The 14672-nt window shown below is 37.2% G+C and overlaps 1 protein-coding gene across 1 annotated transcript in view; it reads right to left on the reverse strand.

Annotated features, from left to right (window-relative positions):
* Positions 1-14672, reverse strand: part of GRM1 (glutamate metabotropic receptor 1) — a 349171-nt gene that overhangs the window by 20186 nt on the left and 314313 nt on the right. The gene's annotated exons all lie outside the window — the stretch shown is intronic.

Genomic DNA, 14672 nt, shown 5'->3' on the forward strand with positions numbered 1-14672 from the left:
ATGGGATATATAGGGAAGTAATAATTCCAGTGAGATAAGTAGAAAATAGTTAAATGGTAGATATAAATATGATTATGTCAACAAGTATATCAAATATAAATGATCTAAATGTTGTAATTAAAAGGCACCGTATCAGACTTACTAAAAAACAAAATCTAAATCTATGTGCATCTTATGAGAGACACTCAAACATAAGGACACAAAATAGCTGAAAAATCAAAGGATAGGAAAACGTATAATGTGCAAACATTAACTCAAAATAAAAACTGTTAGCTACACAAATGTCAGGCAAAATTGACTATTTCATGTTGACTATATAGAGGAAGACAAAAGATAATTTATATCAGAAAGTCAAGCCTGGATTAGGATTTGATAATTCAACATATTCCCCCATGTTAACCAGATAAAATAGAAAAAAAAAGATATTTCAGCTGATGTAGAAAAAGAATTTGACAAAATTTGACACCTATTCATGATAAACTCCTCAGCAAACTGGGAGTATAAGAAACTATAAGGGCATCTATGAAAACCCTAGAGGTAATATACATAATGATGAAATTTTGAATAATGGCAATGATGTCCTAGACTTTGAATAGCCAAAACAATAATGAAAACAGGAACACAGTTGAAAGACCTACACTACATGATTTTTTAAAATTTAAGTATAGTTAGTTACAATATTGTGTTTGTTTCAGGTGTACAGCACAGTGACAGTTTTTTTTTTCTGATTATATTCCATTATATGTTATTACAAGATATTGAATATAATTCTTTATGCTATACAGTAAATCTGTGCTGCTTACCTATTTTATATATAGTAGGTTGTATCTGTTAATCCCATGCTCCTAATTTGTCCCTCTGCCTCTCCCTTTTCCTTTCAGTTTGATTTCTATATCTGTGAGTCTGTTTCTGTTTTATATATAGACTCATTGGTATTGTTTTTCAGATTCTACATATAAGTGATATCATATAGTATTTGTCTTTGTCTGACTTACTTCGCTAGGTATACTATTCCCTAAGTCCATCCAGTTGCTGCAAATGGCAATAGTTCATTCTTTTTTATGGCTAAGTAATATTCCATTATATATATATATATATATATATATATATATACACACACACATACATACATATCTCACATTTTAAGCCATTTGCCTGTTGATGGGCACTTTGGTTGTTTCCATGTCTTGGCTTACACTATGTGATTTTAAGGTTTTATACAAAGATTTAGTAATCAAGCCAGTATGGCATTTGCATAAAGATAGGTCTATATATCAATAGAACAGAATAGACTGTCCATAGTTAGATCTACACATGTGTGGTCAGTTGAATTTTGAAAGAAGCACCAGTGTCATTCAATGAGGCAAGGGACATCTTTTAAAAAATTACCTGAGCAAACTGGATTTCTATTTAGAAAAAAATTAACCCTCATTCATTCCTTATATCATACATAAAAGATATATCACAGTACTAAGTGTAAAATTCAAAACTATTAAATTCATAGAAGAAAACATAGGTGAATATCTTTGCAAACTGGAGGTAAGAAAAGATTTTCTAGACCAGAACACAAAAAGCACAAACCATAAAAGAGAAAAACGATAAATTGGACTTCATCAAAATTAATAACATCCGCTCATCAAAAGATACCATTAAGAAAATTAAAAATCAAGTCACAGACTGAGAAAAAATATTTACAATACATACATACATATGACAAAGAACTCACATCTTGATTATAAAAAGTCCTATAAATCAATAATAAAATATAAATGACCTTCCTCCAATAGGCAAGAATTTGGATAGACATTTCAAAAAAATAGGGTATATAATGTCTGTTAAGTACATGAAAAGACTTAAGGTCATTATCATCAGGAAAATGCACATTAAAACTATAATTAAATACTACTACACACACATTAGAATAGCTAACGTGCAAAATACTATCAGTACAAAACTCATACGTTCTTGATAGGAGTGTAAAGTGGCAAAATCATTGTGGAAATCTCTTTGGCAATTTCTTATAAATTAAACATACACCCGCCTTAACATACAGTAACTCCACTACTAGGCATATGCTCACAAGAAATGAAAATTTGTGTGCACAAAAATGTTCATGTGTGTTGTCTGTAGCTTTATTTGTTACAGTGAGAGTTGGAAATAACCCAAATGTCCATTAACAGAATAGATTAAATAAATTTTAATATAGAGTCATACGATGTGACACTACTCAGCAATGAAAGAGAATAAACTATTGATACTTGTAAGTCTCATGCTATGTGAAGGGATGATTCATAAAAAAAATCTCCTGTACAATTTCACTTTTATGAATTAGGCACAGGCAAGACTAATATATGGGACAGAAAATCAGAATAGTGGTTGCTTCTAAATGGTCAGACATATTAGAAAGGGATATGAGCAAGTTTTCTAGGGTGATGGCAATGCGTTGACAATACTTTGTTGATTATGTTGTGCACTACACAATTGTATAAACTGTATCAGACTGCCATTAACATCTATTCATATTTCTGTAATTATGTAATTATGAGTAAATAAAAAGGATATGAAGTGAAAGAATAAAAATGATTAAAGAAAAAAGTGTAAATATTGAAGCCAGCCAAAGAAGATTCAACATATAGGTGTTAGGTATCCTCAAAGAAAAAAAAAAAACCAAAGCAGGGAAACAAATACTGAAGACTATAGTTCAAAAAAATTTTCCTACAATTTAAAAAGATTTGTAACCACATATTAGAGATAATACTCGGAAAATGGATATACAGTAAAACTATTTTAAAATGGGGAGGTGGAGAGATCGTATGCAAACAATTTGTTTTAACTCTTCCCAGTAGTTAACTGACAGTGGTAGTACGAGCTGTTACACTTAGACATTTCCATGGCTATTGTGGAATAACATAAATATATACTTACGAGATATTCTGATTCTATCGTCTGTTTCCTTGGGAACTAGGATTCTTATTGTGGGATAAAGGAAATGTATGTGTAGTATATGATAATACATGAGTTGTTTATAGATTTCTGGACCAGAAAAGCAGAGACCAGATATAATACGTTGTCCATGGAACAGTCATTTTAAGTTACTTCTTAAAATCTACCAGACACATAATTCACTGTCTTAGAACAATATTACATCATATGAATATGGCGGGTTCACAAGTAGAGTCTGGTAAGTAGAAAGTGAGTATTTTCATCTCCACTGTTAAAGAGATAGCAACTGAAGTCTGTAGAAAGGCAAATGTGAGAAACACGGTGGGAGCCTATGGACCACAGAGAGTGCACATTCCTACAGAAGTGTCTTCCCAGGGACCAACCAGGATCTGGTTCTCAGCCTTCCAGTCCTTCTTCCCATCACTCACCACCCAGGTAAATACAACAGCAGAACTTACTTTGTCTGCCCAATAAGGATGATATATCATCCAGGGTAAGACTTATATTAAACAAGTTCATGTAATAAGATTGCTATATACCAGATTCCAGTTTCATTTGCAGTGGGAAATAATGTACAGGATTTAGAATACCCAAACATACATAAATAGACCTACAAATAGGGAAGATAGGGAAGACGATAATTGATAGTTACTTGCTCACAGGGAATCAGAAGAAGGGTTGGAGGGTTTTAAGGTTCAGTACTTAAACATTTGATGACATTAAGTTAATATAGTTTAATTCATCCTTTTCGGTCTAGGGATCACCTTGTCATTTAGACTTAAATTTTCAAAGAGCCTGTAGGTCGCCATCCCCTAAACCCATCAGGAAGGTCTACAGCCACTGCCAACGTTTGTTTCAGTAACTACTTTTTTTCTGCTTTTGTGTCTGATCAGTCTCGCTCTCTTGTAGATCAATCGCATTTTAGATGTGAGAACACATTTACTCTGGTAACCGTTCAAATTCTGTAGACTTTGGAGCCAAACTACCCTGCAGTGACTGAATATCCCTACTTACTCTGCATTCTGTATACAACCTTACTTTCACTTTTATTTTTACCTCTTAGGCATTTCCCTGTGTTCACTCTAAACTGTCAAAGCCCCAGGTCAGGCCACTATAATCCCCCACCTGGACCCTGCAGCAACCTCCTCCCAGAGCACCCCCCACCACGCCCCATCTTGCTTTCCTGTGAGTTCTCCACACTGAGGGCAAACTGCTCGTTCCAAAGCACTCTTCTCACCAATCACAGTGCACCCCGCCTGCTCTGTGATTGTGGTGACCTTGCACTGTTCGGAGGATGAGATCCAAGCTCTCGAGTTCTGTGCGGAGGTGCTGCATGATCTGGTCTCAGCGGAGCCTACATGATACTTCTCTGGGAACGTTTCCAGCCTCTGCACCCTGGGACCAGTTAGATCATCTGAATAATGCTCCTGTAACACCTTGTATTTATCCTCACAAGCACTCACCACAGCTGTAATTACATGTTCAATGTCTGGTCCCCTGGCTAGTTTCCAGTTTCCCACAGAGGCAGGGCCTGGGTCTGTTTTGTTCACCACTGTGTTCCCTGCCCTTCTCCCAATGGCCAGCACATATTAGGTGCTTGAGTGAATGAGTCACCAGTGTTTCCCTTCCCAACCTTAAAAGGGGTATGTCAGGCCTTGAGACCATTCTAACCATCAGAGAAAAAGTGATTTTGTACTAGGATCAGCCCTGGAACAACTTTTGACTTTAAACATTTGGAGCTAAACAAAACCTTACTAAAATTACTTGCAATTCTATGGCTTACAGTGAGACACTGACAGAATCAGTGGCTAACGTCACAAAGCTGCCCAGTGACAGATCTACAGCCATCCTTCCTGCCTCCTCATTCCTACCCTTGTGGCCCCATTATCATGACTTCTCTTATTCTACTTTAATTGTGTAGGTCTTTGGGTATTTTTCCCCTTTGTTAACACTTTTCCTATTCCCCATCCCTTACCCATCTAAGCCAAATAACAAAAGCAGTACAAAGTTTAATCAAGTGGAAAATTATATTAATTCCCACGGTCTGGTCTCAGCCGAGCCTACATAATACTTCCCACGGTGTTTGAGAGCATTTACTAGGAACGAGATAACAGTGTACATTTTTATAACTGGAAAATCAGGGGAAGGAAGGTAGTTTCTGTCTTTATTGATTTCTTTTAAGCAGTTGTTTCTAATAGTTTAGCAGCGTCACTAAGGACTTGGCCTAATTTTGTTAGCAGCAGACGCCTCGCTTATCTTGAAGATAATCTGCATAAAGGGTATTGTTAAGTTGCCTTCAGTTATACGAGATCTCCCTTATCCCTCTGAAATAAAATCAAATTTACAGACCTATTTTGGGGTTAACTTGCTTAAATATTTGCTGACTTTTTTCCTATTCTATTAACCAGTGTTAACCATAAGTAATATTCGATTGTTGGCTTATAACTTATGATATATTTTAATTCATTCAGAAAACAACGTCTTCAAGATCCATGTTTCTTTAAAAACAAAACTTCTTTTCCCTCCTCTCTGTTCATCTTGAGGCAACTGAGAAGTATTTCATAGCCAGGATTCTCTAAAAAAGTGGCCAGGACGAGGACTAGCTGTTAAACTTGTTTGATTCTACATCTCACCCCTTCGTAGTGAACGCCAGAGCAATCGCGTTTTCTCTCCCCTCCATCAGCGTATCTACTGGAGTTTGTAATAGTCACTCATATTTTGCATAGACGTGATTATTTGGCTGACTGGTTAGCCACCTGGAGATTTTGAAGTTTCTTTTTGTCAATCATTCTAAATATAAAACGCTGGTGCTTAGAAGTGACTTACTCAGATGCCAAGAACAAGGATGGGGGGTGGGAGGGAGAAGGAATTACTATGGGGTAGATACCTGCAGGGCTTCTGCACATGTCACAATCACACCCCCTTCTCTGCGAACTGCCTCCCTGAATTTACTCACATAGGACGGGAGCTTTGGGCCCCTGGAAGACAGTTTTATACTCTGTGACTCCACCATTTATCTACCATCTCCTTGACTTTGGATAGACACCCAAGTCAGGCTGAGCTAGTCAGTTTCTGTTTGTGTTCTGTAGAACCACATGGGTCAAGGGAATTGAAGCAGTCTTTTTTGGAAGGGGGGTTGATTGCTTTAAATGCATTCTTTTTTTTAAATTAAAATACAATCAGTTATAATGTGTCAATTTCTGGTGCACAGAATAATATCTTTGTCATGCATACATATACATATATTCGTTTTCACATTCTTTTTCATTAGAGGTTATTACAAGATATTGAATATGGTTCCCTGTGCTATACAGAAGAAATTTATTTTTTTTCTATTTTTATATATAGTGGTTAACATTTGCAAATCTCAACTCCCAAATTCATCCCTTCCCACGGCCTTTCCCTGGTAACCATAAGATTGTTTACTATGTCTGCAGGTCTGTGAAGCAGTTTCTTTGGTAATGAACCTATAACAACATGTAAATTCAGGAGACCTGGGATGGTTGTCTTTGGACGAGCATGAGGCCCAAGAAACGGAGAAAGTGGACGCACGGGAAGAAGATGAGGAGGCTTGCAGGGAGCCAGGAGATGTCGCAGAGGCCTGGAACCTTTTTCCTTAGGAGCCCGAGGTGGCCCAGAAGCATTCCAAACCTTGTTACCACAGATATCTGAACTCATTCCTTATGTTTTTTGCTATTAAATATTTCACCCCTTCTTGCTTAAGTTAGCTTAAATTGGCTTCTATAACTTGCAGCCGAAGAGTTCTAATTAATGAACCTATAAGCACTGTTCTCATGATCGAAAGCTTCCAAATTCACAAATTCACAAATTCACTGGCACTTTCTTCACAATTTCTTCGCTGTGCAGGCTGTTAGTATTTTTGTGCTTAAACTAGCTTTACAAACATGTCGCTCACGTGGCCCGCTTCCTTTCTGAGTAGATAACACTTTACACTGGCCACTGCAGCTAACAGATGGAATGCAAATGATCTCATCTTTCCTTAGGTGTGGCCAAGCATGGACAGGTTGCCAAGTCGTGTCAAACAGGGTGTCCTTCCTCACACGTCTCACACTGAGTAGCAAACACACGCCTTGACTTTCAGCAGACACACAGCTCCTCCCTTCTAGTTAGTGTGGGTATTATGAGCTGATAGTAATGATGCATAGAACTCTCTTTACATGAAGAGGTATGTCGAGTTTTATGTTAGTATATGAGCTTCCATACCTCCTCCCCTATTTTCTTCCATAACCTTAATGTCACTAGCTAACAGTTATTGAGATTTTACTATATGCTAGGCACTGTGCTACACTTTGCATAAATTTTCCCATCGCTTTATACAAAAGTAAAATAAATTTGCTTAGGCTAGCTCAGATTGTCTTCTGTAACTTGAGGCCAACGAGTTTTAATTAATGCGCCTAAAGGCTTTGTTCTTCTGATCTAAGAACATCCATGGTCAGCTCTAGCCTGCAGGCCTCCAGTGTGTCCTCTGATGGTTTCTTTCATTTAACTGGTGACTGTTACATAGAGGGGAACCAGGAAGAACAGCATCTGTCACATAGAGCAGGATCTTGCAAAAATAACAAACCCAGCCTCGATACCCTTCTGACTCTGAGTTTACCTGCCCACTTGAATCACTACATTGTACCATTGCCTACCATTTCACTCGCCAGATTTTATTGTCATGGTGTGTTATATCAATAAACTATGAACTTCTTGAGGGCAGCCTCTATGTCTTATTCATTCTATTGCATGAATGCATGAATGAATGAATGCATTATTGAGGTAACAGACATAAAAGTGCTTAAAACTATATTTTAAAGTGATAGAAAATAAATGATTTTACCCAGAAAACAATGATTTTAGTCTCATTTCTTCCTCTTGTAAAAATGGCTTTGAGCTTTCCAAGCTTCAGTTTCTTTATTTGCTTGATGGTGTTCTATGGACCATTACGGAGACTCATATGGAATATTTCTGAATTCAGTTTAGAAACTACATATTATAAACACAGGAGAATAAAATATTAAGTTTGAGAACTTGAATATGTATCAGTCATGCGAGTTTGTTTGAATTTGAAAGAAATATAAAAGGTGACCTATATTCAAAATGAATTATGTTCTTTTTGAAGCTATAACATAATCTGTGCCACACAGTCTCAGTATAGAACTTGAAAACATAAAATATGAGTGTTAAAAGTAGCTTTTTCTGTTGTTTGCAGAATGAGTATGTTATTGACAACAGGGAAAAACCAAGGAAATAATGGTGACGGCAAATCTGCTGTGCCTGCTGGGGGACAAGTTGTGTCCATCCCCCCTTGTCCTGATGTCATGTTTTTCCTTTCCCAGCACTTAAGCCCATGGCCTCTGAAGGTGGCTACTCACGGCCACAACTCCTCAAGACACAACTTCCTTACTTACCTACTTCCACTCTAAATTGTGGCTAATGTGCTTTTAGGTCATAAAGTGTTACACCTTTCAGGGAGTGAAGGCATTTCAGCTTGTTTTTTCAGGAGGCATAAGGCTCTCACCCAAACAAAACACCCTCGTGCTGCAGGCTCAGGCCTTACAACTGGCTGTCAGGAGGAGAGCCAAGGATTTGGATTTCTAACCTCTTCCAATCACAGTTGAATAATGGTACTCGTTTTATTCTCAACTGAGTCTGGCTCTGAATACACAACACCCTTCTCTCTTCTGCTAGAAATCTGTATTTATGAACTGCAAATCCTCCAGCTCCACCCATAATTCCAGGAAAGCACACCTTACTTTCCCAGCTTTTCCCTTATGGGTCTCATCTCAAATCTGACAATCAATGTTTGTAAGCCCAGAGATCTGATAAAATCAGTAGTAAGGGTTGTGGTTTTGGACTTTAATTAAAATTCCTCCAAGTTCCCAGCTTGATTTTCCATCTTTTTATTTTAACCTCAAGCAGCACGTATGCAGCAAAGGGAGGACCAGCATCGACCTCAGCCAGCACAGCCTTCAGAGCTGGCGCTTCATTATGAGAGTTGTCAACTGATGTCGAATGGCTCTGCTGCAAACGGCACGGTTCTGGGTCAGGCTGCCCAGCATGAACCATATGATCTCTAGCTTACATTTTCAATTTTTCTTTCTCTGTCAACTCCTTTCTCAGATATTACAAGTGAGCTTAAATTTCTCCTCTAATACAGCTCTTCCCTTTTACCTGGCCTCCTTAAGTACTGTCTAAACTTCTTAATTCCTTTAATGACAAACTCCTCAACTTACTGCAATAACAATTCTACCCATATCACACCACTGAAATCACTCCAGGGTAACCAGAGAGTCTCCACCCTTGGGGATCCCAAGGATCCCAGGTTCTTTCTTCTTGAAACCGTCTGTTATGGGCTGAACGGTTGTGTCCCCCTCCAATCCCTGTGCCGACATCTTAACCCCTCACTGTGACGGCATTAGGAGTTGGAGCCTTTGGGAGGTAATTAGAGTCAGATGAAGTCATGAGAGTGGGGTCCCCATTAGTGCTCTTATAAGAAGAGACACCAGACAGCTCCCTCTCCCTCCTTTCCCCTTCTCTGCCTCTTTATGCTCCACACTTGCACAGAAAATTGGTCATGTGAGCACTCAGCTAGAAGGCAGCTGTCTGCAACACAAGGGGAGAGGTCTTACCAGAACTCAACCATGCTGGCACCCTGATCTTGGACTTCCAGCCTCCAGAACTGTGAGGAGATAAATGCCATCATTTAAGTCACCCAGCCTGTGGGATTTTACTATGGCAACAGAGTGTGGCAGATTAAAATGCAGTCTCCACCTCGGTTTCCTTGACGCTGCGATCCCCCTGTTTCCCCTATTTTTTAAATTTCCTTTTGTTTATTGCCTTCAGATTTTCCTTATTTATCATATCTCTTAAATCTAAGTGTTCCCTAACGCTCTTCCTCCCACTTTCTTTTCTTATGTCATAATCACTCTTTGGGCCACTTTAAATATTCTGACAATTAAGCCTCAAATCTAGAGTTCTGGCTCAGATCTTTCTCTTGAGCTCCTGACTTAAATTTTAAAATACCTTATGCATACCTCTATTTGAATGCCTTTACAGAATTTTCAGTTGATAGGTCTGAACCCCACCTTATCAACACTTCCCCAGTCCTAGTCCTGTATTCCCTGTCAGACATTCTGGTAGTTGCTGTTTTTCTTCCAGTTACCCAAACTCAAATCATGAGAGCTGCACTCTTTTGTTCATTCGTTTCTTCCTCTCTCAAAATCAATAATCCAGTTCTGATGACTCAAGTTCAGAAAACGTTTTCATAAGCATACTTGGGATTTGACTTTTATTTCACTGCTCTAGTTTAAGCCTTTTATTTTTAAACTGTCATTTTGATTATTGTAACACTGTTAACTAGTCTTTCTACAGTCAATCTCTTCCCATAAAGCTTACACATGAACATAAAACTTCACAAAAATTGTTAATGCATCTTGTAGTTTATCTAAAAAGTATCCAATTACTTCTTAGAAAATTGATCATTATCTATAATCTGTCCTCTTCCTGCATTTATAAATTTACCCAGCACTATACTTCTCCATGTACTTTTCATAACAGATTCCATGTTGTGGCCCAAAAAGTTCATTCACATTTCTAAATCTTCACTTATACTCTTTTCTACATGTGAAATGGTCTCTTCATAGCACAGTTACTTTTGTTGAAAAACATCCTTTAAGGTTAAGTTCAAATGCTGCTTTTATTAAGCAGTCTTTCCCCAGCCTTCCACAGATACTACTGCATTTAGTTGGACTTGATCTCTTTCTTCCCCGGACACTCAAAATGTCATATTGGTTCTCTATTATGGCATCTAACCCAGTATATTTAGTTATACTTGTGAGTGTCTCCCTTACTATATTGCAAGATTGATGCAGTCCATGCCTGCCTCTTACATCTTTTTTTATCCAAAATATTATCCAGCACCATATCAAGTACCTAAGTGCTCTTACGAAGCATATGTTACTGTTGAAACAATAATTGATTGAATAAGTGAAAGAATAAACCATAGATGCACCACAAATGTTACTCTCAAGTAGTGAAACTCTATGACAGTTACTCAATAAAATTCTGATATTTACTATAAAATCAAGTGGAAAATTACAATAACTTTAAAGCCATTGATTGTATGATTAAGGGAAAAATTATTTTAAAATGACAGCTTTTCTCCTTTACCAGCTAGAATAATGAATGAGTTCTTTCTGTGAAGGAGAACATGTTATCTCTGTTTGATTATTATGTCTGTTGGCACACTGTCATATTTCCTTGCATAATCAAAGGACGAAAGACTAATTACGATGCTTACCCAGGGCATAATCACTAATACTGCCGGCCTACTTACCTCTTCTTGTGGACAAAAAAAAAAATTTTTTTTTCTAGCAGACCAAGAAGAAAATTCCCTCAGAGTATCATTCCATTTAGTATTTCACTTAGCTTTTGCACTCACTAAAACCATGTACTCAAATGCTTAAGAAACAATCACAGAAACATACAAATATTCTATTTACTTAGAAACTTGTGTTTTAAAATTACTTCCTTGCATCAATCTGATTACTTTTTTTGTGATTGTAGTTGTTTTTAGTTTTGCATGAAGTTATGCATGCAAAAAGTCATAGAAGTGCTTGTCACGTTTCAGCTCCGTGTGCCCTCAAACTGTTTGGCACTCATTGAGGTTATTTATCCAAAAAATAAGTAGAAATGTTATTTTGACATTTAGCCATTGATATAAATATTTCTCAAGGAAGGCACATCATTTACATAATGTTTTAATTTTTCAATTGCATAACATTAACTCATTTTGCTTTAAAAGGAAGTGATAAGTAACGTGTATCTAAATTATTTGTTTAATTATAAATGTCTGTGGATTTCTATGTTTCTCCTATTGCCAAGAAAGAGAATTTAACCAATATCTTTATGTTAAGTTAGGCCTATTTTCCCATTAAATACGTTAAATTAACAGCTAACGGTAATAGAGACATCGAAGATAATTGTGTTATTCAGTCGATCTTCCATGGTAGGATTATGCCTAATGGGACTTCTAACTATAAGCAACTCAAGTGATTCAAATATCCAATTTATTGATTAAATTCCTCCTAAACTACATTTCAGAAAATGTAAATGCAAGTGCTCAAACCTTTGGTTGTGTCAGATATCTGGCTGTGAATAATTGGAATCTGGCTGTGGACAATTGGAAGTCAACTTTGCAAAAACAGACACACAACATCAACCCTCTCATGTACTCAGAAGCAGGCTGTTATGAGAATGCAGTTGGACTTGCAACTTCTCAGAATAATATTCAAACAGATAGATCAGTTGGAAGCTCTTCATTACAGCATCTGTTCTGTGTTTATAGCTACATATGCAGACTGCCGAACACCCACAGTGCACCATAAACGCAGGGATTACACATCCAGAATGGTAATAAACTCATTGGGTGATGTGTTCTCCAGAGTTTTCAGCCCCTTGCTTCAGTTGGCAAAACTCTTCTAGATTTTTGTTGCTGTAGAAAATATTAGATTGTTTGTGGTTTTTGGAACTTTGGAGACAAACCAGGAAATCATAAAATAGCAATAAAAAGGTAAAAATATAGGCACTGAGATTATTGTTATACTTAAAAATTACAGTCTCATAGAGTTACAAGAGAAGCAACAGCAAAGTAAGTGAGAAAAATGAGTAAATAAATGGTTTTTCTCCACAGAAGTTTAGCCTCAAATACCTTCTGTGGGTCAGCTCAGCTGTGTGGTAAAGTCCAAGGTGCACCACACAGCTACCAATTGTACTAAGGTACCAATTGTACTAAGAAAGTGTCATGTTAGAATTACTAATTAGAATTAAAGTAATAATCGGACAGTACTTGATAAATCACAGCTAACAGCTGAGCAATGCATTAACTGGTAAAACAGTGCTTCCTAGATAACCAGTCTAATTCAGACCATGCTGATTTTTCTCTCAAAAGCATAATTCCAAACGAAATTGACTTCTAAATTCATTAAATAATAAAGACAATATTCTCAACTTCTAAGGAAAGCAGTCCCAAGTGTGAGATGATAATCAGCATATACATAATACCTGGCTACTGTGGAAATTATAAGCCAACTTCATTCTATCCCAGCAGCCAAGCCGTGTGCACTAATGATTAGTCACTGTTCTCATGGACAAGTGCCCATATCGGTCTGTACACAGAATCATTGAGAGAGCTGCCAATATGCATATTCCTGAGGATCAGCACAAGAAACTTGATCATATAGGCTTTCTCTTCCCATTAATGGTTAGAAAAACAGCTTTCAGAAATGACTCATGACCAAAAAATCATATGAAAGCTTCTGAAGGCCCATAATAAAGTCAGAAAACATGGAGCTCCGTCATGGTGGATGATGGAATGGAAACTTCACAAAGCTATATGGGATGGGATAAAGGAAATCTCTTAGTCTATAAAAACATTCTAGTTTTAAGAACGTTTTTCTCCCTTCTTTTCATTTTGTTTCCTCTCAGTCCTCCCCTTTCAATGATAATTGTCATGACGCCATTGTTCATCTGGACTCTGTGGCTATGGTCTATTTTCTCTCTCATTTCATGGCACTGTTGTTTTGCTTTCGTGCTTGCTGATAACTCCCTGCCAGGAGGCTGGAACTGAGGGGATGTTGGCTAGCATGAAAAATCAGGGAAAGGGAATTAAAAAATGACTAAGCAACTTTTATGGTTAGCATCTCATAAGGAACTGGAAATTGATAAAGCAAGAAGTAGGTGTAAATGATTGGCTTCATCTTTGCTGAAAAATTTAGGGATGTCTTTGAAATAATGATAAAACTTGGTGGACTTCAAAAATATATTTTCCCATAGACTCCCTCATCTGATCTTCAAACCAATTCTACGATTTCTGTAAAAGACGCCCATGGTTCTGCTTGACCAGTAAAGATAACAAAACCCAGACGTTTAAGGCATGCAGATTTTTTGACATGTGTTAAGATGAACAATTTCATGTCAGTTAACACTTAGGTAAAGAATGGCTAACAAAGTGGAATTTACTTAAGAATCACACGAATCCACAGTGACTTTGTGTCCTCACCTACAAAAGCAGGGAAAATAATATCCATCCCCCTCAAGCTCATAAACCTTGCTGACTCGTGCAGGTGAACAGACTAGTTATACAACAATGTATATGTCACAATTATTACTATTAAAATTCTTCACTTTAAAAGGACTGTTTCAAAAAGTAAAATTAATCCTACTACTGGGGAAAACTGTTTAATTTTTGGATAATGCAATTACTGTTAGAACGTCAAGCATTCATGTTATTTTAGAAGATGTAAATGTGACATGAAAGCTGTTTTCATGGGTCTCAGAGATACATGATGCATGCAAATTTTAGCATATGCTTCTTTGCAAAACAGACCAGGAAGAAGACAGGAATGTGTGTATTACATAAACTGCTCAGAAGAATTACCAAAGTAGAAATAATCTGGACTTTGATGCTCATGCTGCTTCTCAAGTTTGGGGCTCTTTACCTTTATCTGGTTCCTTATTTCATTAGGTGCTTTATGGTTAAGAAGCCGTTCTAATCATGACCTTGTAGTAGAGACAGGTCAATTCATGAGGAGCATTATGGAAGTTTATAATACACGTGAAAGTTCAAGAAATAAGAGGGGCATGGTCAGACAGTTGCTTAAGGGAACTTACTTCGGGACATACTTGGTGTGTAGCTGCAGTCAAATTTTGAGAGTCAAATTTCC

Source organism: Camelus dromedarius, chromosome 6 (genome assembly GCF_036321535.1).
Source record: "Camelus dromedarius isolate mCamDro1 chromosome 6, mCamDro1.pat, whole genome shotgun sequence".
NCBI classification, from domain to species: Eukaryota; Metazoa; Chordata; class Mammalia; order Artiodactyla; family Camelidae; genus Camelus; species Camelus dromedarius.